This window comes from Diabrotica virgifera, chromosome 8 (genome assembly GCF_917563875.1).
Source record: "Diabrotica virgifera virgifera chromosome 8, PGI_DIABVI_V3a".
Lineage (NCBI taxonomy): Eukaryota > Metazoa > Arthropoda > Insecta > Coleoptera > Chrysomelidae > Diabrotica > Diabrotica virgifera.
In genome coordinates this window covers 40,503,136-40,524,287 of record NC_065450.1, presented here as the reverse complement: position 1 = coordinate 40,524,287, position 21,152 = coordinate 40,503,136, and the positions used below count along the sequence as shown (strand labels likewise).

General features: G+C 31.8%; 1 protein-coding gene across 1 annotated transcript in view; it reads left to right on the top strand.

Annotated features, from left to right (window-relative positions):
* Nucleotides 1-263: 263 nt before the first annotated feature.
* Nucleotides 264-21,152, top strand: part of LOC114338931 (cytochrome P450 6k1-like) — a 113,233-nt gene continuing 92,344 nt past the window's right edge. Inside the window, exon 1 of the mRNA XM_050659362.1 lies at nt 264-391. The gene's annotated coding sequence lies outside the window, so the exon portion shown is untranslated. The remainder of the gene's footprint in view (nt 392-21,152) is intronic.

Below are 21,152 nucleotides of genomic sequence, written 5' to 3'. Positions count from 1 at the left end.
ACGTTTCGATTTTCATTCCGGAAAAATTGTTTTGAAAACAGATTATTAAACTTAAACTAAGCATGCTGCGCTGCAGACATAAAAATATTGGTTTCGGATAGATTTAAAAAAAAACGTTTGTATTGAAAAACTTCAATTTTTCTAATTTGACTAACTTAATTTAATCCTTTACAATTTTATATCACGGACTGCACTGACATGACTAATGGAATGGCGTGCATCTGATAAGTGCGTGTATATAATAATTTTCGAATTTTTATTTTGTATAAGAACAATAAAATTGTGGGTTTGTCAAAATATTACTTTGTAATATATTTTAGTGTTATTTTCCACAACATACAAACCAAAGTATAGTTTCAAAACAAGTGCTATTACAATTTAGGAATAAAAAGTAAGTCTATTTATCTTACGTAATAGCATAGGTATAATCATTTCGCCTCTTCTTTTCTTAACTCTTTCATTTTTGGTACCAATCTCATCTATCCGAAATCAGAATGATATACAAAATTAAAGCAAGTCATTCATGACTTCGTTTTATTTTGTTTTCCCGATTTTTTGTGTCTAGTGATGGAATTATCTAGCTGAGGTTAGACTGCTTTTTTTAAAACAAACTTGAATATAGGGGAGACCGGGGCTAGTTGTCACAGTTTTTGGTTCTGGCTCTGTAACTCTTTTTTTTAACCAAATTTTCTCCAAACAATGAATTGGTATGTAGGCTACCTATTCATATTTGTTTAAAATTATAGGTACCAGCAGTTAAAATGGTAAGATGGTTTAACCTTCGACGGGATTTGTGTGACAACATGCCCCTAGATGAGGCATGTTGTCACAGTACTTGGGGCAAATTGTCACAGTATTACAAAAATAAAGTAAATAAGAAATAAAACGTTTTTATTCAAAGAAGACTCACAAACTTAGAAAGGTCTACAAATCGTCCTCTGAGTCAAAATTGTGGCACACATAAAATTGGTTTCCATTGGTGCAGTCTGTATGTGTCCATTGTTTGCATGTTGTAAATTTGATCTAACTGTCAATAGAAGCACTATAAACTTAAGAAGTAAGAATAATTTCTTACTTCAATAGGTGTTAAACCAAAGTACATATCAGGAGCTTTTTTAAAATATTTTTCTAGTTCGATTTCTTCACTTTCACAGAACACGAGTCGAGATTTTTTTCTATCTCATTTGGACAGTTCTATTGGTCTCTGGCTTTCTTTTGATAAATCTCGCTAAACTCCGATAATGTATACCAAAATCTCGTGCAGCTTTACTAATAGATTATGATGATCCTCATTTCTTACAGCCTCTGATGCTCTCAAGAAAACATCCAAAGGTGGAGTAACTCAGTGGGTCTCTCGCTTGTATGTTCTAACCATCTGAAAGTAATTAGGTATCAAAAGCAACAAAAATTGTTTTATTACATTAGATGTCACATAAGATGTCACTATAACAACTTGCCCTGCAGCATTTAAATCTGTTAGATGATTTTATAACGTATTAAAATCAAGTTAGATTGGTGCAGAATACAGGGTAAATCATTTATGGATTTGTCCAAAGTAAACGTATGTATTTGTGAAAAAGCGATTTAATACCTACAGGATTAAAATGATTGTTTTAAGGTACCTAGTTGCTTACACAATGATAGTGTTGCCATTCTGAGACTATAATCCGTGTTACAAATAACATAATTATTGCTCAGACTCTGCTTTTGTTAGCGGCTCGGTAAAACTTATATTTTACATAATATGTAAATGCATGTGTCATCAGCGAATATTATGTTATTCTTCCGTTCATAGAAATTCCATGACTTAGCTCCGCTATCGCTTCCTGAAATATGGCTTCACTGTACAGGTTAAACAGTAGCGGCGACAGAACACAACCCTGTCTTACTCGTCTCTTTATATCAGTATTCTCGGATCCTTGTTCTTCTATCTTTATATTGGTCTTTTGGTTCCAATACAGATTGATGATAATTCGTAAATCTCGTCTATCTATATCTCTGTTTTTCAATAATTCTATTACTTTTTCATGTCGGGCCTTGTCGAACGCTTTTTCGAAGTCGATGAAACAGGAATAAATATCCAGGTTCATATCTAAGCATCTTTGAGAGAGGACATTAAACGCAAACAATGCCTTTCTTGTTCCAAGTCCTTTGCGGAACTAAAATTGGGTATCATCCATATTATATTCTAGCTTTCTGTATAATCTTCCATGAATCACCTTTATAAATATTTTGAGGGCATGGCTTATTAGTGATATTGTCCTATAGTCCGAGCAATCTTTGGCATATATTGTTTTTGTTATTGTTACAAAGGTGGACACCAACCATTCCTGAGGGATTTTTCCGGTTTTATATACTTCATTAAACAGATCCAGTAGTACCGGTAGAGTTTCATCGTCTAGCTAGACATTTCAGTAATTCCGCAGGTATTTCGTCTGGACCTACAGTTTTTCCGTTTTTTGCGTCTCATATTGCTTGTTCCATTTCCTTCATTATGATCTCTGGTCCCGCTTCGCTGTCGATTTCTTCCGGTTCTTGTCTATTATCCTCAAATTTCTTTTTAATTTCTCTTTGACTTCTATAATAATTTTTACATTTATGTCTTTAAGAAGGCCATCTTTCTTTTTTTGCTGTGTATTTGTGATTTCCTTTATTTTCTTGTGCATGTTAAAGTTATCATACTTTTTAGAATATTCTTCTATTTCACTATATTGAATTTTTCAGTGCCGTTAATTTCCCTATCATCGTCCATTTCAAAGTTTGTAACTAGATCTTGTTCTGTTGTTAAGTATTTGGTCTTTCTAGGTTTGTTTCCAGTCCATTTTTCGTGTATCTCTCTTCTAATTTTCGAGGCATATAGAACAGATCTTCTTCATCTTGAGCCATTACCACTTGGTCATCTGCAAAACTTAATGTGTACAAGAAGTTGTCCCGGATTGGTATTCCCATCCCTTCACATTTCCTTTTCCATAGTTTTAATATTTCTATACTAATCACCCATTAACACACATCTAGACTTGCACCTTCTCTTTACCTTCACTCTTTTCTCCTACTTTATCCGATTCCTACCATAGTTTCGATTCTTCTTTTCTGTTTTTCTTTTCCTCTTTCTTCTCTTCTTTTCCCTCTTTTCTTTTTTCTTTTCCTCTTTTCCATTTCTTCTTCTTTACATTTTCTTACTTTCCTCTTTCTTTTATTTCCCATCTTCTTTTACATTTATTTTCTATTCCTATAGTTGTGTGTTTTTTCTTGTCTTACCTCATGTTTCTGTCATTTCGGGTCCTACAGCTCTTATATCACAAAATTTTTATCTTAATTTATTTAGACTCTCATTTTCTTACTGATAATAGCCCTTAAATCTTGATCTGGTTTACTTGTCTCTCTTTGGAATGTTCTCTCTCTTACCACATAATCACTTTGTTTTGTTGCCTGTTATGTCACCTTCGCTTCATTCATCTCATTCAATAACTACTACAGTCAACTCCTTTGGTCTGCTACACATTTTACTAACTTTTTTATTTTGATGTTACCTTTTTCTCTTTCAAAATAATTTTATTAGACTATACTAAACAATAGGGTACTGCAAACATAAATCCATTAGCTTAAATTCAGTCTGTTCATTTTTTCATTTTTTCATCTACATATTAGGCAACCCACATTACTCAGCTATTTTAATTTAATTTCATATTAGTTCTTTTACATCATTCTTAATTCTGGTTAACATCTCTGTCATTTAAGATTATAAACTTGCACTAAGATTACATCAAACTTGGTTCAGTTTGTTCACTCCCCTACCATATACCACATCAAACTCATAGTTCGCTATCTCGGATACTCAGCATTCTAGATTCTCCATTACATATTGACACTAACACATAATTATCCTATATTATTAGATATCATTACATTATTCACCCACACTTTAACCACTGCTTCTGGAAGCCTTCATGGTATTTCTTCTTGAACGATTTTATTCTATCCTAAACAACATAAAGTGTAATTAGATATTGCTGTCACATATTTTATTTTCCTTTTCGTTACTAATCCATTATTATTTTATTAATTCCATTGTTTACAATTATTTCTTTAATATTGTAATTTACTCTTGATCTGTATTCTTTTAGTTATTTTAACTTTAATTTTTTCCATAATTTCCTTTACAATTTTAACAGACAGAATCATCATTACAACAGTATACAGCCAAATTTAAACATTCCTCACCATGTTAGGCAACTAACATTACATATATCTATAAATAACATTTTCATTAAAATCCGCTTTATTTACCATCCAATCTCTCCACTTCAGGTCATTTATTGTTTACATATAGTATAAACCTCATTCTATTACACCAAATTAAACTTTCACCTTTAAATTTAACAATCAATGACGTCAAGCTTCTAACCATGACTTATACCGATCTTATTTCCAACAAACCTAAAGTTTTTTCTGGATTAGAGAGTTGCTATTTAGACTTTACAATAGATTCTCAACTTATATTTTTTAAACAATTTTAATTATATTTTCAATCAGCTATTACCTACCTTTACATTTTATTAAAATCCAAAAAATTAAAACTACACTTTTTGAAGTTCGTAACCAAAAATTGACTTTACCTTGTCTTGTCATGTCACTCTTTGTCATTCCTTTTCATTTTACATCAGTTGGTCTGTGCTAATTCAAATGGCAAGTACCTAGTTTTTTCGAGCAGGGAAGCATGTTGCTCTTTAGGCACATACATATTTTAATCTAGTAACATCGACTTGTAGTCATAATATTTTATCATAAGGTATAATGTAAGCCATATATTTTGAAGTTACCACCTTCATTGGTGTGCTAGTTACAACTACTTTGCGGAATGTAAGTATTCTCCACATAATTTTCTCATTAACAGTCACAATTTTAACCTTTTTGCCTTAATCTAACGTGGAAATACTTCATTCCAGGCACTGAAGATGTTCTGTTCAGAACGAAAACGTTTTGCAATCCATGTGGATGACTTTTAGAAGTTTTAAATAAACTATTTTATACCAAAATACAATTTGAAGTTTTTACTTCTGTATAGGTTTTTTTAATATTTGTTCTAGGAATATCTTGGACAGTGTCGGAGGTGTAGAGCAACCCTGCAATAAATTTTTTATGGTCTTAAATTCATTGGAGTATTTATTGCCGGTTTTAAGTCTTACCCTGTTGTTGCTGTAAAGATTTTTTATGGCTTCTATTAACCTCTGTTCATCATTCCCTGATATTTATTTTTTTCTTATTTTTCTCCCAAAATTCGTCATTTTCTGGGTTTTGAGCTGGGATCAAAAACCATATCGATCTAGCTTGTTAATTTAAGTTGGAACAACTTATTTGCGGTAGGGGAACATGGGTAACAATGAGACACGGGGAACAATGATACACCGGTATTTCTGGCTGCCTGTTCGACTTTTTCGTCAATATTTTGGCATGCGCGCTTTATATAGCTTTTTTCTACAACCACTATTCAAAGTGCACTTTTCTGCACGGTTTTATGTTAGCAAACTTGATATTTTCTCACAGTATAAGATTTTTGACATTAGTGTGCAGAAAAGTGACGTTTCTGTGCGGCAAAGTGACGTTTCTGTGCCGCAAAGTTCTTTTCTGCACAGTTGACTACCTCATTCTGAGTAACGTTATATTCTGTTTACATCCGTGGACTACCGCATTCTGAGTAACGTTATATTCTGTTTACATCCGTGGTTAAACTTTAGACAAAAATATATAACCTATAAGACAATTATTATATTTAACTATAGCATAGAAACTAAATTATGGATGTTACAACTGTTTTATTTTACAATTTTATTCTTATTAAACATTTTATAATTATCAAATAACCAATAAGGATTTAGCAACCTGTGCAAGAGACGTGGAATGAAGTAGGTTTTGTGTAAATCCGTGACTGCATAAATATAGTGTCAATAATGTGTAATACTTGTTTAAATTTAAACAAATTAAGGCAGTGCATTAATTTTTTAACTGATTTCTGTGCAATTTATTTAGGTATAAGGAATTTAAATTGATTAGTAGGTATTAATTAAATACAGTTTAAAATTTATCACATAGGTACCTATTATAATTAATCGTCGTTTGGAAATTGTGATTTTTATTTTTAGGAAAAACTGTGCTTGTAGAAAAAGTATAGTGTGAAACACGTGCAGAAAGGTAATTTCTCACTCGTTTGAATTGCGGCACTCGCTTGCGCTCGTACCGCAACTTTTCAAACTCGTGAGAAATTAGTACCTTTCTGCACTTGTTGCACAATATACTATTATGTAAGGACCACGAGGTTCCTGTTTGCCCGCAATCCACGTGTTTAGTTTCATTCCGATCGGCAGTGAGTGTTGATATTTGACCAATTCTTTTTTTTTTTGAAGGTACGTATTTTTTCATTTTTAACGAAAACCACGTTTTCTTTCGTTTTTTTACGAATGGATAGGTAATATGCAGGGCCTTATTATTTGATGAATAGAGATATTTTTCCATTGATTCGATTTAAGGTTAGGTGAAAATTAATTTTTGTTTTTGTACAGGTCGTTTGGGTAACAATGAGACATTGAGTGTTGGGTAACAATGAGACATGTCTCATTGTACCCCATATTGTAAATTATTTTTATCTTTAACTTATTTTTTAGGTTTTTTTGTGAAAAAAATTCCGCGAAATCCTCCTAGGAAATCAGACAAAGGGAGCTTTTCAGAGGAACAGAGGTCTTGAATCTGTCCAAAGAAAATGGAGTTACGATTGTAACTTTTCCTCCGCATTCAACGAACAATTTGTAACCTCTGGATGTAGGGGTCTTCAAGCCATTTAGTTTGGCTTACAACGCCGCCGTAGATAGCTGGTTAATGCAGCATCCTGGAAAACCGATATCCATATATGAGGTTGCAGCTTTTGTAGGAATAGCTTTTGAAAAAGCTTTAACTCCGCAGAATATTATATCGGCATTTTACAAATGTGGTACCTTTCCATACGATAAAGATATTTTAACAGAACTAGACTATTTACCATGTGCCGTTACAGACCGGCCATGTCCTGAATCTGAACCGTCAACCTCAAAAGAACATCAAGTAAATGATGATGATACTGAACATGTGGCTGATATCCAAGCGTTTAGAAGCCCTGAACAAATTAGAGGATATACCAAAGCGCAGGAGAGAAAATTAACAAGGAAAGAAAGAAAGAGAGGTAGGAGTATGATTCCCACCGATACTCCAGAAAAACGTGAGCTAGAGAAGAAATATAATAAGAGGCAAAATACGGTTCAAAAACAAAAAAAAGGTCGCCATCAAAAGGAAAATTGAGAGTGACAATGAGGAGAATGAGGCAGATGAATGGCATTCTGATGCTTCATCTGACAATTTTATGCCTGAATTAAAGCCAACAGCATTTGAAGAGTTAGAAAGAAATCCTTGCTCTGGGGATTAAGTTCTGGTAGAATTTTCTCCAGAGAACAATAAAGGCAAACAGATATATTACATAGGAAAATATTATCGGCAAATAGTAATGAAAGTGAATTCGAGCTAAGCTTTTTAAGGAAAAGCACAAAAGTCGATGGAAAATTTTATTTTCCGAATGTCCAGGATATTGCTACAGTTTCGAAAAAAGACATAAAAATTATTTTTCGTTGTCCTGTTAACTACGGCAAAACAAAACGACAAAACGCTTTTTATTCATTTGAAATTAAGTTTAATTTTAATCTTCAATAAAAATAATGTTTATGTTTTTCTTATATTACAATAAGGTTTAGTTTGTTTATTTCTGGAATGAAGAAAAAATAATGTTTTTGTTTTTCTTATTTTATTATTAGTCCAGAAAGCCACTGCGCATCCGCTAGGAAAAATATTCTAATTCGGATTCTTTGCACAATCTTACTCAAAAAGGACTCCTTTTAACAAATTTGCATGTTGCCAGGACCAAAAAGTGGTCAAAAATTTTTTAAACGTTTTTTTTTTGTTTTTTTCCTAAAATTATTTTTTTTGCACGGAAAAAAGTTTTTTTAGGTTTTTTGGATCATTCCAAAGAGAAAAGATTTTTAGTGACTTTTCTCTAAAAATGATAGTTCTTGACATATAAGCGATTAAAAATTGAAAAATTGCGAAATCGGCCATTTTTAACCCTCAAAAACTATGTGAAAAGCTGAAAACTTGAATGTTGCCAAGGTAGGTAGATATTCTTTAAACATCGATTGATGAAATCCCGAAGAGTTTTTTGCAATACAATATTTAAAACTCCTTTGTTTTTTAATTGCTAATCAAGCGTGCACGACACTATTTTCCACCGACAGTATGGTACAAATGAAAGGAATAAATTCGTTATTTCGTAAACCGGCGACTTTAAGGAAAAATGCCGAAACAGATAGATTTTTATTTTTAAGTTATGATATTGTGGCATATATGGTATACTAGTGACGTCATCCATCTGGACGTGATGACGTAATCGATGAGTTTTTTTAAATGAGAATAGGGGTCGTGTGCTAGCTCATTTGAAAGGTTCTTTAATTCTTTATTCAGTAATATAAACATTTACATAATTATTTATACAGGGTGTCCAAAAAATTTTTATTAAATTAAATTATTTGACAAAAAAAGAAGTAGAAGGACACCCTGTATAAAAAAGTATATAAATGGTTACATTACTTGATAGAGAATGGAAGAACCTTTCAAACGAGCTACCACACGACCCATATTCTCATTTAAAAAAATCATCGATTACGTCATCACGCCCAGACGGATGACGTCACTAGTATACCATATATGCCACAATATCATAACTTAAAAATAAAAATCGACCTGTTTCGGGATTTTTCCTTAAAGTCGCCGATTTTCGAAATAATGAATTTATTCCTTTCATTTGCACCATACTGTCGGTGGAAAATAGTGTCGCGCACGCTTGATTCGCAATTAAAAAACAAAGGAGTTTTGAATATTGTATTGCAAAAAACTCTTCGAGATTTCATCAATCGATGTTTAAAGAATATCTACCTACCTTGGCAACATTCAAATTTTCAGTTTTTCACATAGTCTTTTAGGGTTAAAAATGGCCGATTTCGCAATTTTTCAATTTTTAATCCCTAATATGTCAAAAACTATAATTTTTAGAAAAAAGTCACTAAAGACCTTTTCTGTTTGGAATGATCCAAAAAACCTAAAAAAACTTTTTCCATGCAATAAAAATAATTTTAGGAAAAAAACAAAAAAAAAAAACGTTTAAAAAATTTTTGACCACCTTTTGGTCCTGGCAACATGGAAATTTGTTAAAAGGAGTCCTTTTTGAGTAAGATTGTGCAAAAAATCCGAATTAGAATATTTTTCCTAGCGGATGCGCAGTGGCTTTCTGGACTATATTATTTTGTTCAGTTCTAATATTCAGTAAAATGAATGTTTATCTAGGTTTTTCTTATATTATTATTAGTTTTAGCTCATGCTGGTGTTTTAAAATAAATAATTAAATATTTGATGTAGTGTTTCAGTATTTTCCTAATGTTTTGCATAAAAATTCCACTTTTCAAATAGTGTCTCATTGTACCTCCGGTATGGGTAACAATGAGACAAATGACATTTTGATAGCATATTTGTTGTATTTTCATTATTTATCATTTTTTGCATTATATTCTATTCAAAATTATTTGGAGATACTTATACCATCGTGTAACACTCAAAAAATAAATATTATTTGCCTTAGTTTTTAAAATACTAAGCTCAGAAAAAAAAGTGTCTCATTGTTACCCATGTTCCCCTATATTTTGTGCACATTTATCTTCATCTAACCTTCCGTTTGCTTCTCTCCGCATTTCGACAGATCTTGATTGGTCTTGAGCTAAAATTCTAAATATTGAACAATATTGCTTGTTTGAAATGATGAACGAACTGGACATAGAAGCCGGAAACATAGGCCTTAATATGAATTATAGCAAGACCAAAATCATAACAAATACAGATGAGGACATCACAATGAGGATAGGACAAGATGAAATAGAACAAGTTCACGATTATAATATCTGGGTCAAATTAAAAAACTTAACAAGGAAAACCAAACAGCAGAAATCAAAAGACGAGTTAGACAAGCACGGGCGGCATTTGGAAAACTAAGCTACATCCTTAAAAACAAAAGATATCCACAACATCTTAAGACCAAGGTATACAATCAATGCTTACTCTCTGTTCTCACTTACGGTTCCCAAACGTGACGTTTATAAAATCAAACATGGACAAGATCATAAAACGCAAAGAGCAATGGAAAGGCAAATGTTGCATATAAGAGTAATGGATAAAAACAGAAAAAATGAGTGGATAAGAGAGAAAACCAAAGTTCGGGATGTTAGACAAGAAGTTACAAAATTGAAATGGAGATTTGCCGGACACACTATAAGACAAAAAGTAGACCGATGGAACAAAATTCTCATAAGTCGGAGACCGTGGGAATATAAACGAAGCAGAGGAAGGCCGTAAATGAGATGGGCAGGATTTATAACCTTTTCTCTAGCATCTGAACTAATATTTTTTGGTGATGTAGGTATGTGAGTTTAAACTCAGACAAAACTTTATAGTGATTTTAGTCGGTAATTTTTTTTGTTTTGGGCCAATTTTGCCAAAATTGGCAAAATTACTAACTATTTAATATTATTAACTATTAATTAATTATTTTTTTTGCCAATTTTAACAAATTGGCAAAATAACTTATCAAAATCACTAGCGAGTTGTGTCTGAGTTTAGCGAACCGACTATACCAAAATTTATACTATGAAAGATGCATTTTCATGTATAGGGGAGTGCATATAGATTTTCACTTCGGAAAAAATCAAACAAGATAGAACTTCTTGTAATTTCATTAAGAAATGTTTAATAAACAACATATCAAAAAGTTCTACTCGAGAAGTGGGTGCTTCATTTTTTATTAAACAAATGAACTACGAAATTAGATGTTTTTTTAAATAACTCCGAAAATATAAACTTTAGAAAAAAACTGACTTAACCATTGAAAAATTCAGAAAATTTTACAAAAAAAAACCTTATATAAATAATTTTCTAAAATTAAATCTGTATCTTCTATAATTTTTTATTTATATCGCTAAAGTCAGCCTTGTCACAAACATTGGCGCACTGTAAACTAACGTACGGTGAAGTGCACGGTTGAGTTATTTTAATGTAATTCTTTAACTAGTGGATCAAATTAAATTTTACAAATTGAACATGAAAGAAAAATAATTAAGCTGTCTTATGGTTATAATAGAAGGGAATAAAATTTTTGGGCATAAGTACGGTGTGGGCGGAAAGTGAGCCTTACATGAATTTTGTTTAAAAATGATTTAAAAATGTGTAACCAATACAATTTTTCTTATAAAACTCTCAATTTTGCACAACTTACCTTTCAAGCATGTTACTAATATTTGATTTAAAAAAAATCTCAAAAATTTAATTCAAATGTAATTTTTGAAATCTTCGTAGTTTTATAGAATTACCACCAATTTAAGACAGTATTACTCAAGTTTGAACAGATCTATTACAGTTTTATAAGTGCTTTTTTAAAGCGTACGATGTAATCTTTAAAATGCACTGAATTATTTTACTTTAGAAATAAAATTTCTAAACCATTTCTCTTTAAGAAAATTAAGAAAGATAACAAAAATGTAATACAAAAACCGAAAATTACCATCTAAAAAAATGTTTATACAAAGTGATCAAAACTTTTTTCTGTAAACTTTTCCTTAAAGACATTTAATAATAAGCTTCAACAATATTAAATGTTCAGCAAAAAAAAATATCTCTTATACAGTATGTCTGCGTAACTTGGAACCTATTGATAACTTTTTTATTACCAGTTTTACGAAAAAAGTTAGTTTTTATAAAATACTCTGCATCGTATATAATTAAGATGCAATCATCAAATATCAAATTTAATTTATGTTATACGAGGTATGTCAAAAAATGTGAATTTCACTCAAAACTAAAGTACCTTTATATTTGAAAATATCGAAAACTGTTATTAAGAAAAGTTGTTTGGAATTAAAAAATTTGTTTTCGTGTTCAATTACATCCTTCGAATTAAAATATTGTGAATAATAAAGGCACTCCACTCTTAAGAAAAATCATATTTTTTACATACATAGTATAAAATTAAAAAAGTTTACATCTGATAGTTATATCTAAAGTTTTTAGACCAGGGAGAGCATTTTATGAAGAATAACTTTTTTTCGTAAAATTGATAATAAAATAGTTATCATAATTGAAATGAAATGATGATGAGTATCCGTAATTTGGTAAAAAATTGAAATTTTTTTTTGGATTAGAATAATGTAATTGTATATTTGGACATAGTTTCTAATTTCAAACATCTTTTCCTAATTGCATTTTTTGATATACTGGAATATAAAGGTATTTTACTCTTTAACGAAATTCATTTTTTTGACATAACTCGTATAAAATTGATAAAATTTGATATCTGATGGTTAAGTTTTAGATTTTTGACTATCCAAAGCATTTTATTGAGAATAACTTTTTTTCGTAAAATTGATAATGAAAAAGTTTTCCATGTGGTTCCTAGCTACGCAGACACACTGTATAAGAGTTTCTGTATAAGAATTTTCAAATTGCAATGCCATATTCGGATTCAGCTTAATTAAAAACAAAATAGAAACATATTTGATCAAAGTAAAATGATGAATTTAACGATATTTTTAAAACTATTTATACAAAAAAATTGTTGTTGTTTAAACAATTAATAAACAATTAGCGGCCAAATCTGCGAGTAGAACTTTTTACTTTAACATGTATATAAACTAACAAAAAAAGTTTTAGAAAAATATAAGCTTGTTTGAATTTTTCCGAAACAATGAATGTTTTCGTTCTAATTGCACTCCCCTAGTAGTTCTTTGCCGGTGGCTTTTCTTCACCTAACGCAAAGAGCCGCTTATTAAATAACTGGTTCATGAAAAATTAACAATCGATTAGATCTTTTAAAGAGGGTGAAGCTAGAGAATATATGTATAATCTAGGACTAGAGTAGGTACCACAATAGATCGAAAAAGGTCGCAGTGGACTAGGACAAAAGCAACTTAATTGAATAGGTGCATTTTCATTATTATTTTTACTAATCTTTCATTCGTTTATCTTTATTTATCTAAAATTTATCAGCATCAATATCACAAGAGAGTGAGAATAAATTGAAATAATGCGACAATTTTTTTACAACTTGTTGCCTGACAATAGACACGAGAGTCCGCAGGGGTCGAGTGACTATTACCGAATGGCAATTAATTTAAGAAAAAAAAAACTGGAAAACTTAAGAAAAAGAAAATGACAAAACAATTGGAAGATTTGGAGAAGACGTTGGAAACGACAATGGAGAAAGACTTACAGAACTATGTGAGATGAACGGCCTCAGAATCACCAACGGCTTTTTTGAACATAAAGACATTTACAAGTACACATGGACTCAAGAAACAAGAAACCTTAAGTCGATAATAGATTACGTCATACTGAAGAAAGAAACCACAATGCGAATAAGAGACGTAAGAGTACAAAGAGGAGCAGAATGCGGCAGCGACCATAGACTACTGATATCAAGATTAGAACTACCATGGGTACACCAAAGTGCACAGACTAACCAAGAACCACATCAAGAATTACCAACAGAAAAAAGACTGAAGATACACTTACTTCAGGACGACTCCATAAGAAACTTGTACCAAAGAAGATTAGATCAGAAGCTAGTGGAATTTCGTTTTGAGGAGAATATCAACAGTACATACGAACACATAAGAGAAAGCATAATACAAGCAGGTCTGGAAGCGCTAGGAGAAATAGAAAATACAAGAGATAAAAATTACAAATGGGAATTCCACGAAGACACCTTAGAGAAAATAAAAGAAAAAAAAGAACTATACCATAAATACCTAAGCACAAAAGATCCACAAGACCTCCGTAAATATAGAGATAAGAACAGAGAAGTTAGGGCTATTACAACGAAAGAAAAAAATGAACAATGGGAAAGGTCATGTAGAAGTATAGAACAGAATATGGGAGGAACAAGAAGTTCAGAAGCCTGGAAATTTGTGAAATCATTACGAACTAACAGGAAAGAGAAAACTTTTATACAATACATACCAGACGACGAGTGGGAGAACTACTATAAAAATCTACTGATAGAGCAAAGACCAGAATTCAGCATCGATGGAGACGAACAAAAAATAATGACCACAGAGGAATAAAAAATAGTCATAACAGACAAAGAGTCCCCCAGAATAAATAAAATGTTTCTTTTGATTGATATATTTGAAATTAAAAATCACACTAAATGTTCTCTTAGTTTTTCACCCCTGTAACTTATTAAAATAAACATTATGAAAGTTTTCAGGGACTTAACACCCTCGGTAATTAGTCCAAGCTGTGGGTGAAAAATAGGTCGATTTCAGGATATAATTCAGGAATTTTTGAAACCTATCAGGTGTTGTAAAGGACGATGCCAGGAATAACTTATACTAAAATGTAACCAAAAATTTTTTGCGGTTTTTCATTTATGACGATTTCCATTTGTTAAATTTGCAATTTTTAAAGGTTTTTAATTTTGCAGCTTAGGATATTCATTTTAGAGAAAAAGTTTTAAAACGAAAATTGTAGTAAATTAAAAAACCTACAATTTCAGCTATTGCAAGTTTAACTTCGTTAATACGTTATTGCAAAACAGCCTGCGAAAGTCCAAAATGGCAGTTTTTTCAATTGCGTTATTTATTGCAAAAATAACTTTTATGTATTTTTTAAGGCTTTAAAATGAATATCTTTTAATACTAAACATAAAAAAAAATTTGTAATGCCCGATTTGTGAACTTGTTGCTTAGATATTATAATTTGTTTATCCCAAGAGGGCAAATATCCAAGGCTATAACTTTTTGAAAAAAATCGTACAGAGTTAATCCAAGATCCACTCTCCTTCTAAAGACTTATATTTTCATATTCTGATGTAAATAAATGCGTATAACATTTTTCAACCTCTTATTTCTTGTTTGAAAATAAGGGGGCAAATTTCGTTATAAACATTTAGAACTGAAGACGCCCTTGTACATCCTATGAGTTTCTAACTTGCGGATTATTGTTGCTGAAGCCAAAATAAAGATTCAGAACTAAATAAAAATACGAAGTAATTTTCAATCCTAATAGTAAATTATTAATATTGAAAATATTAAAAATATTACTAAAAGATTTTTAAATTGAAAACTTATTGGTACACTTTCCTGGTGACACCTCCAAGACTTCTACAATTTGCAAGTCAAATGGATGCTGCAGTGAAGACGAGAAGGAAGGAATTCTACACTATGCAATTCACATCCCCCGTCTGCAGCTGGTAAAGTTCCAACGGAAAAATGCACCTAGTTACTCTACGGAGTAATACGACTATAAAATAAAATAAAAATGTATACCACTTTTATTCAGTTGTAATGCGAAGGCAAAACAATCTTACTTTTCAATTAGAATACGGAGTGCAGTCCAGTCCCTTGAATCGCGATTTTCGGCTCTTATTGGAGCCTTCATCGGAAGGAACGTAGGCACTGTTCTCCATGTTCTACGTTCCTTCCGATGAAGGCTCCAATAAGAGCCGAAAAACGCGATTCAAGGGACTGGACTGCACTCCGTATTCTAATTGAAAAGTAAGATTGTTGTAGGCACTGTTCTCCATGGAGAACAGTGCCTACGTTCCTTCCGATGAAGGCTCCAATAAGAGCCGAAAATCGCGATTCAAGGGACTGGACTGCACTCCGTATTCTAATTGAAAAGTAAGATTGTTTTGCCTTCGCACTACAACTGAATAAAAGTGGTATACATTTTTATTTTATTTCAAATAAAAATATTCTACGACCAACTGAAGCCCAGATAATTGTTTTTGTTTTCATAAAGCGTAGTGACTTTATTTATACCAATTAAGAAATTATTTCACAGTCATTGACTAAAGAAAGACTGATATTATCTTAAAATAAAAATTATTTTGACCGAAAGTTACATTTAATTATTAAAAATGGTTTTTAAAGTGTAGTGGAGATTTATTTTTCGTTTCGACTGTGATTTATTGTGTCGGTTGCCCTTAGCAACGGCTAGCAACTTATAATACATTGAATCACGGTTTTCGCTTTAAATTTTAAAGCACCGCTTTAATTGACATGAAATTTGTCAAACACAGGGCAAACTTTTGAGGCACGAGTGTATGCAAATTTAGAACAGCCATATCTAAACAAATTCTTGCCTTCCAAACAAAGCAAAAAATTCAATATATTCATAACAGCAAAAACTAAATTTTTTTACTCTTTGTGATTTTTGGTCACATTAATAAATTTTAAGTTATTTATAAAAAACATTTTTTTTTAATTAAAAATTAAAACAGATTTACTTTAAAACCAATTTTTTTTTTAAATAAGCCCTTTGAACCGATGATACTTACAGATCATATAAATAATACATGAGCAAAGTAACTTGTGAAGCGGTAATGATTAATTTAATTTAAGATGCTAATTGGGGGTTGACTTTCGAGTTTTTTGACCAAAAAAAAAGAGATCAACTTTATTTTCAGAGTAACTTGCTTACTTTTGATGCTATAAACATTTTTTAAAAACAGATATACATATTTTTTGAAATAATTTTAAAAATGATTTTTCTCCAAAAAGTGCATGATTTTTTAATTATTTCACGTTGAAATAATTCACTTTGAAATTTGACGGATATGAACCCATTTTTCATTAGCTAGAACTTTGTTTATACCGGGTCTAGATATTTCATGCATACATAACTTTTTTCAATTTTTAATTCGCTATATTTTTGTTAAAACCCATGTTTTCAATTAAACACTTATTTTTTGAGTTATTTGTCAAAAACCGCCTAAAAACGCGTTTTTTTGTTGTTGAAAAATTAATGTATTTACTCGAAAATAACTCGAAAGATATTTAAGTTCACCCCCACACAAAGTGAGAAATTCACCCCCAGGACAAAATCACACAGAGGCTCAATATCATATTTATTCTTTAACATGTTATCTATGTGTTTGCCAAATTTCATGTCAATCCAAGCGGTGCCTTAAAATTTAAAGCAAAAACCGTGATACAATGTATTTATTATAAGTTGCTAGCCGTTGCTAAGGGCACCGACACAATTAATCACAGTCGAAACGAAAAATAAATCTCCATTACACTTTAAAAATCATTTTTAATAATTAAATGTAATTTTCGGCTAAAATAATTTTTATTTTAAGATGATATAAGTATTTCTTTAGTCAATGACTCTGAAATAATTTCTTAATCGTTATAAATAAAGTAACTACGATTTAAGAAAACAAAAACAATTATCTTGGCTTCAGTTGGTCGTAGAAAATTTTTATTTAGTTTTGAATCTTTATTTTCTCTTCAGCAACAATATCTTGCAAGTTAAAAAATCATAGGATGTACAGGGGCGGCTTCAGTTCTAAATGTTTATAACGAAATTTACCCCCTTATTTTCAAACAAGAAATAAGAGGTTGAAAAATTTTATACGCATTTATTTGCATCAGAATATGAAAATATAAGTCTTTAGAAGGAGAGTGGATCTTGGATTAATTCTGTACGATTTTTTTTTCAAAAAGTTATAGCCTTGGACATTTGACCTCTTGGGATAAACAAATTATAATATCTAAACAACAAGTTCACCAATCGGGCACTACAATTTTTTTATGTTTAGTATTGAAAGATCTTCATTTTCAAGCCTTAAAAAATACATGAAAGTTATTTTTACAATTAATAAGACAATTGCAAAAACGGCCACTTTGGAATTTTCGCAGGCTGTTTTGCAATAACGTATTAACGAAATTAAACTTGCCATAGCTCAAATTGTAGGTTTTTTAATTTACTACAATTTTCGTTTTAAAACTTTTTCTCTAAAATGAATATCCTAAGCTGCAAAATTAAAAATCTTTAAAAATTGTAAATTTAACAAATGCAAATCGTCATAAATAAAAAACCGCACAAAATTTTTGGTTACATTTGAGTATAAGTTATTCCTGGCATCGTCCTTTACAACACTTGATAGGTTTCAAAAATTCCTGAATTATATCACGTTTTTTCACCCACAGCCTGGGGTAAATAACGTCGTAATCTTTCATTCTGCGTTTAAATTTTTCAAAAATACGTATTAGTTTTCTCAGTATTCGAAATAAAAAATGAACCCCATTTAAATATAATTGGAGCCGAAAGTTTGCACTGATCCCCTTAAATGCCATTGACACAGTGGGAAGAGAGTTTGGCCTAAACATAAACTGTTCAAAAAGAAAATACATGGTGTTTAGCCGTTTGGCACAACAAAATTCACGGTTATATGTTGATGGTCATAGAATTAAGAGAATACGCAGTTTTAAATATCTTGGTTGCCATATTACTGAACAAATAGATTCAGATAAAGAGATAAAATGTTGAATCGGGATAGCCCCCACAACATTTATAAAAATGAGGTCATTCTTTTGTAATGATACTTGTAACTTCAACTTCGAAAGCGTATGATTAAACGATACATTTGATAAGCCTTCTTATATGGTGTCGAAGCATGGACAGTAAAAATATCCACCATTAATCGTTTGGAGGCATTTGAAACGTGGCTGCACAGACGTATACTAAAAATACCGTGATCCGCTAGGTTGATAATAATGTGACAGTGCTTAAGAGAGCAAGAGAAAGGCGAATGAGAGTAAATCCATCCATGTAACCTTCACCATGAAAAGAAAACAACTAGGAATAAAATTCCGAGAAATGTATTGGATCATCAGTCCTAAATCTCAACTATCTCTTGAAAACAAACTGCTGATATATAAAACTATATTAAGACCAGTGTGGACCTATGGTATCCAACTTTGGGGGACAGCCAGTCAACCTAACCTAGAAATACTGCAGAGATTCCATAACAAAGTCCTTAGAACAATGCTGAATGCCCCTTGGTACGTGCCAAACTCTGTGATAGAGCAAGATCTCAATGTGCCATTAATAAAAACAGTAATAACAGAATATTACAAAAATATTCCAAGAGACTAGAATGTGACCCAAACGAGTTAGCCAGCAACCTCACTGATGACCACAATGATGTACGACGCCTGAAGAGATTCAAAGTAGTGGACCTAGCAAGAAAATTCGAATAATCTGTGATAACTAAACTTGTTTTGATTTAATTTATGTAAAGAGGGTGATCACTGGATCTCCCTCTACAGGTTAAATTTTCAATTTTTCTCAAATAATTTATTATTATTCTTAGTTAAGGACAGATTGTAAATATTACAACAATAAAAAAAAGAGAGAGCAAATGCTAATCGCGAGCTGCATGTACAAAGATAGCCTATTTTGGATACGTAGTAAGGGGAGACCGATATAATACTCTTCAACTTATTACGATGGGTAAAATCGAAGGACACAGAGGAATGGTAAAAACAGGCCTCTTGGTTGAAAAATATCAGGGAGTGGACAAGAATAAAGAAAGTGGAGCAACTATTTAGAATAGCTCGAGACGGAGACAGTTTCGTCGTGTTAATCGCCAACGTCAAGGGGACTTGCTAGGACACGTTAAAAAGAAGAAGAAGAAGCTCTTTCTAAAAGGGGACGATCCTAACTTTTAAACCCCTCAATAGTTACTGTGGGTTCAGGGTTATCAGGTCTACTGATTTTTCAGCAGACCTACTGATTTTAACTCCAATTATTGACCTACTGAAATCTATCAACATATATTGGCCGTTATTAACAGGTAAATTTCTATGAAACGGGCTTTAAAAATAAGAGAATATTTAGCCGCGTCCGTATTATAATGATGGCCGTAAATACCAGGTCATACCCTAATAGCACACGACGTCCTTTGGACGTCCAAAATAGGTCCATTTTTGGTCCTTACGTCCATGGACTATAAACGGACGTCCTTTGGACGTCCCATGTTGGACGTCCTTCGGAAGGAATAAATATGGACGTCCTTTGGACGTCCGACGTTGGACGTCCTTCGGACGGAATAAATATGGACATCCTTTGGACGTCCGACGTTGAACGTCCTTTGGACGTCCATACTGGACGAAATACGGACGTTTTATGAACGCTTATATATTATATTGGACACATTATACCAATTACGGGATCAAATAGCAAAATAATTCAATAAAATATTAACTTACGCGTTAACTTTACGTTAATGAAATACAGTCAAACCTGTCAGTAACGGCCACTAAAATGAAAGAACTATTGGCCGATATAGAAAGGTGGCCGTTATTGCCAGTTTTTGTAGTCTAGATATACAGTAAAACTTGTGTTACTGGCCACCTGATAAAATCGGCCACCTGTACTAACGGCCGGTTTAAATATTCCCCAAACCAATTATATCTGGACTACAAAAACTGGCAATACCGGTCACCTTTCTATATCGGCCAATAGCTTTTTCATTTTTAGTGGCCGTTACTGACAGGTTTTACTGTAATTGGTTTGGGGAATTTTTAAACTGACCGTTAGTACAGGTGGCCGGTGTTTGCAGGGGGCCGGTAACACAGGTTTTACTGTAGTTTAAATCGAAAAGATTAAATCTTAATTCAAAATTGTATATAATTATTACAATTATAAACAAACTAGGTATATAGTTTAATATCCAAAACATGTTTTTGATTTTATGTAATGTAATGAAAATCTTATTTGTAAATTATTGGTTACAATGTTTAACAATAGGAAATATTCAAGAATAAATAAAGTAAGTTTAATCCTAACAACACAAAACATTCCAGGAATATAGGTACTACATGGTATAGGGACCTTGGGTACTACCGTTCTATTCCGTGAACATCTATCCGATAAAATTATGGGTGGAAAGTTACCACAAGATATTCTATGAACATAGTACAATGTCTTCCTGGAGGGGTAAAATTTTCCATTGCAAGATTTTAAGAGAGGCCATTTACTGTTCAATTTGCGTTAATTTTCAAATTTGCCGCGCGAGTATCTATGTAGCGTCGCGTGGTCATTGGTCATCACATATTTCATTTTCATAAGATGATAACCGATAACCTAAAAATTTAGTAAAAATTTTGATTGGAAAAAAATGCATCGATAAGGGGGTGTGGGAAATGGAAATTAGTGGCTTTTCTGCTGTACTGTCTGCTAGTCAAATC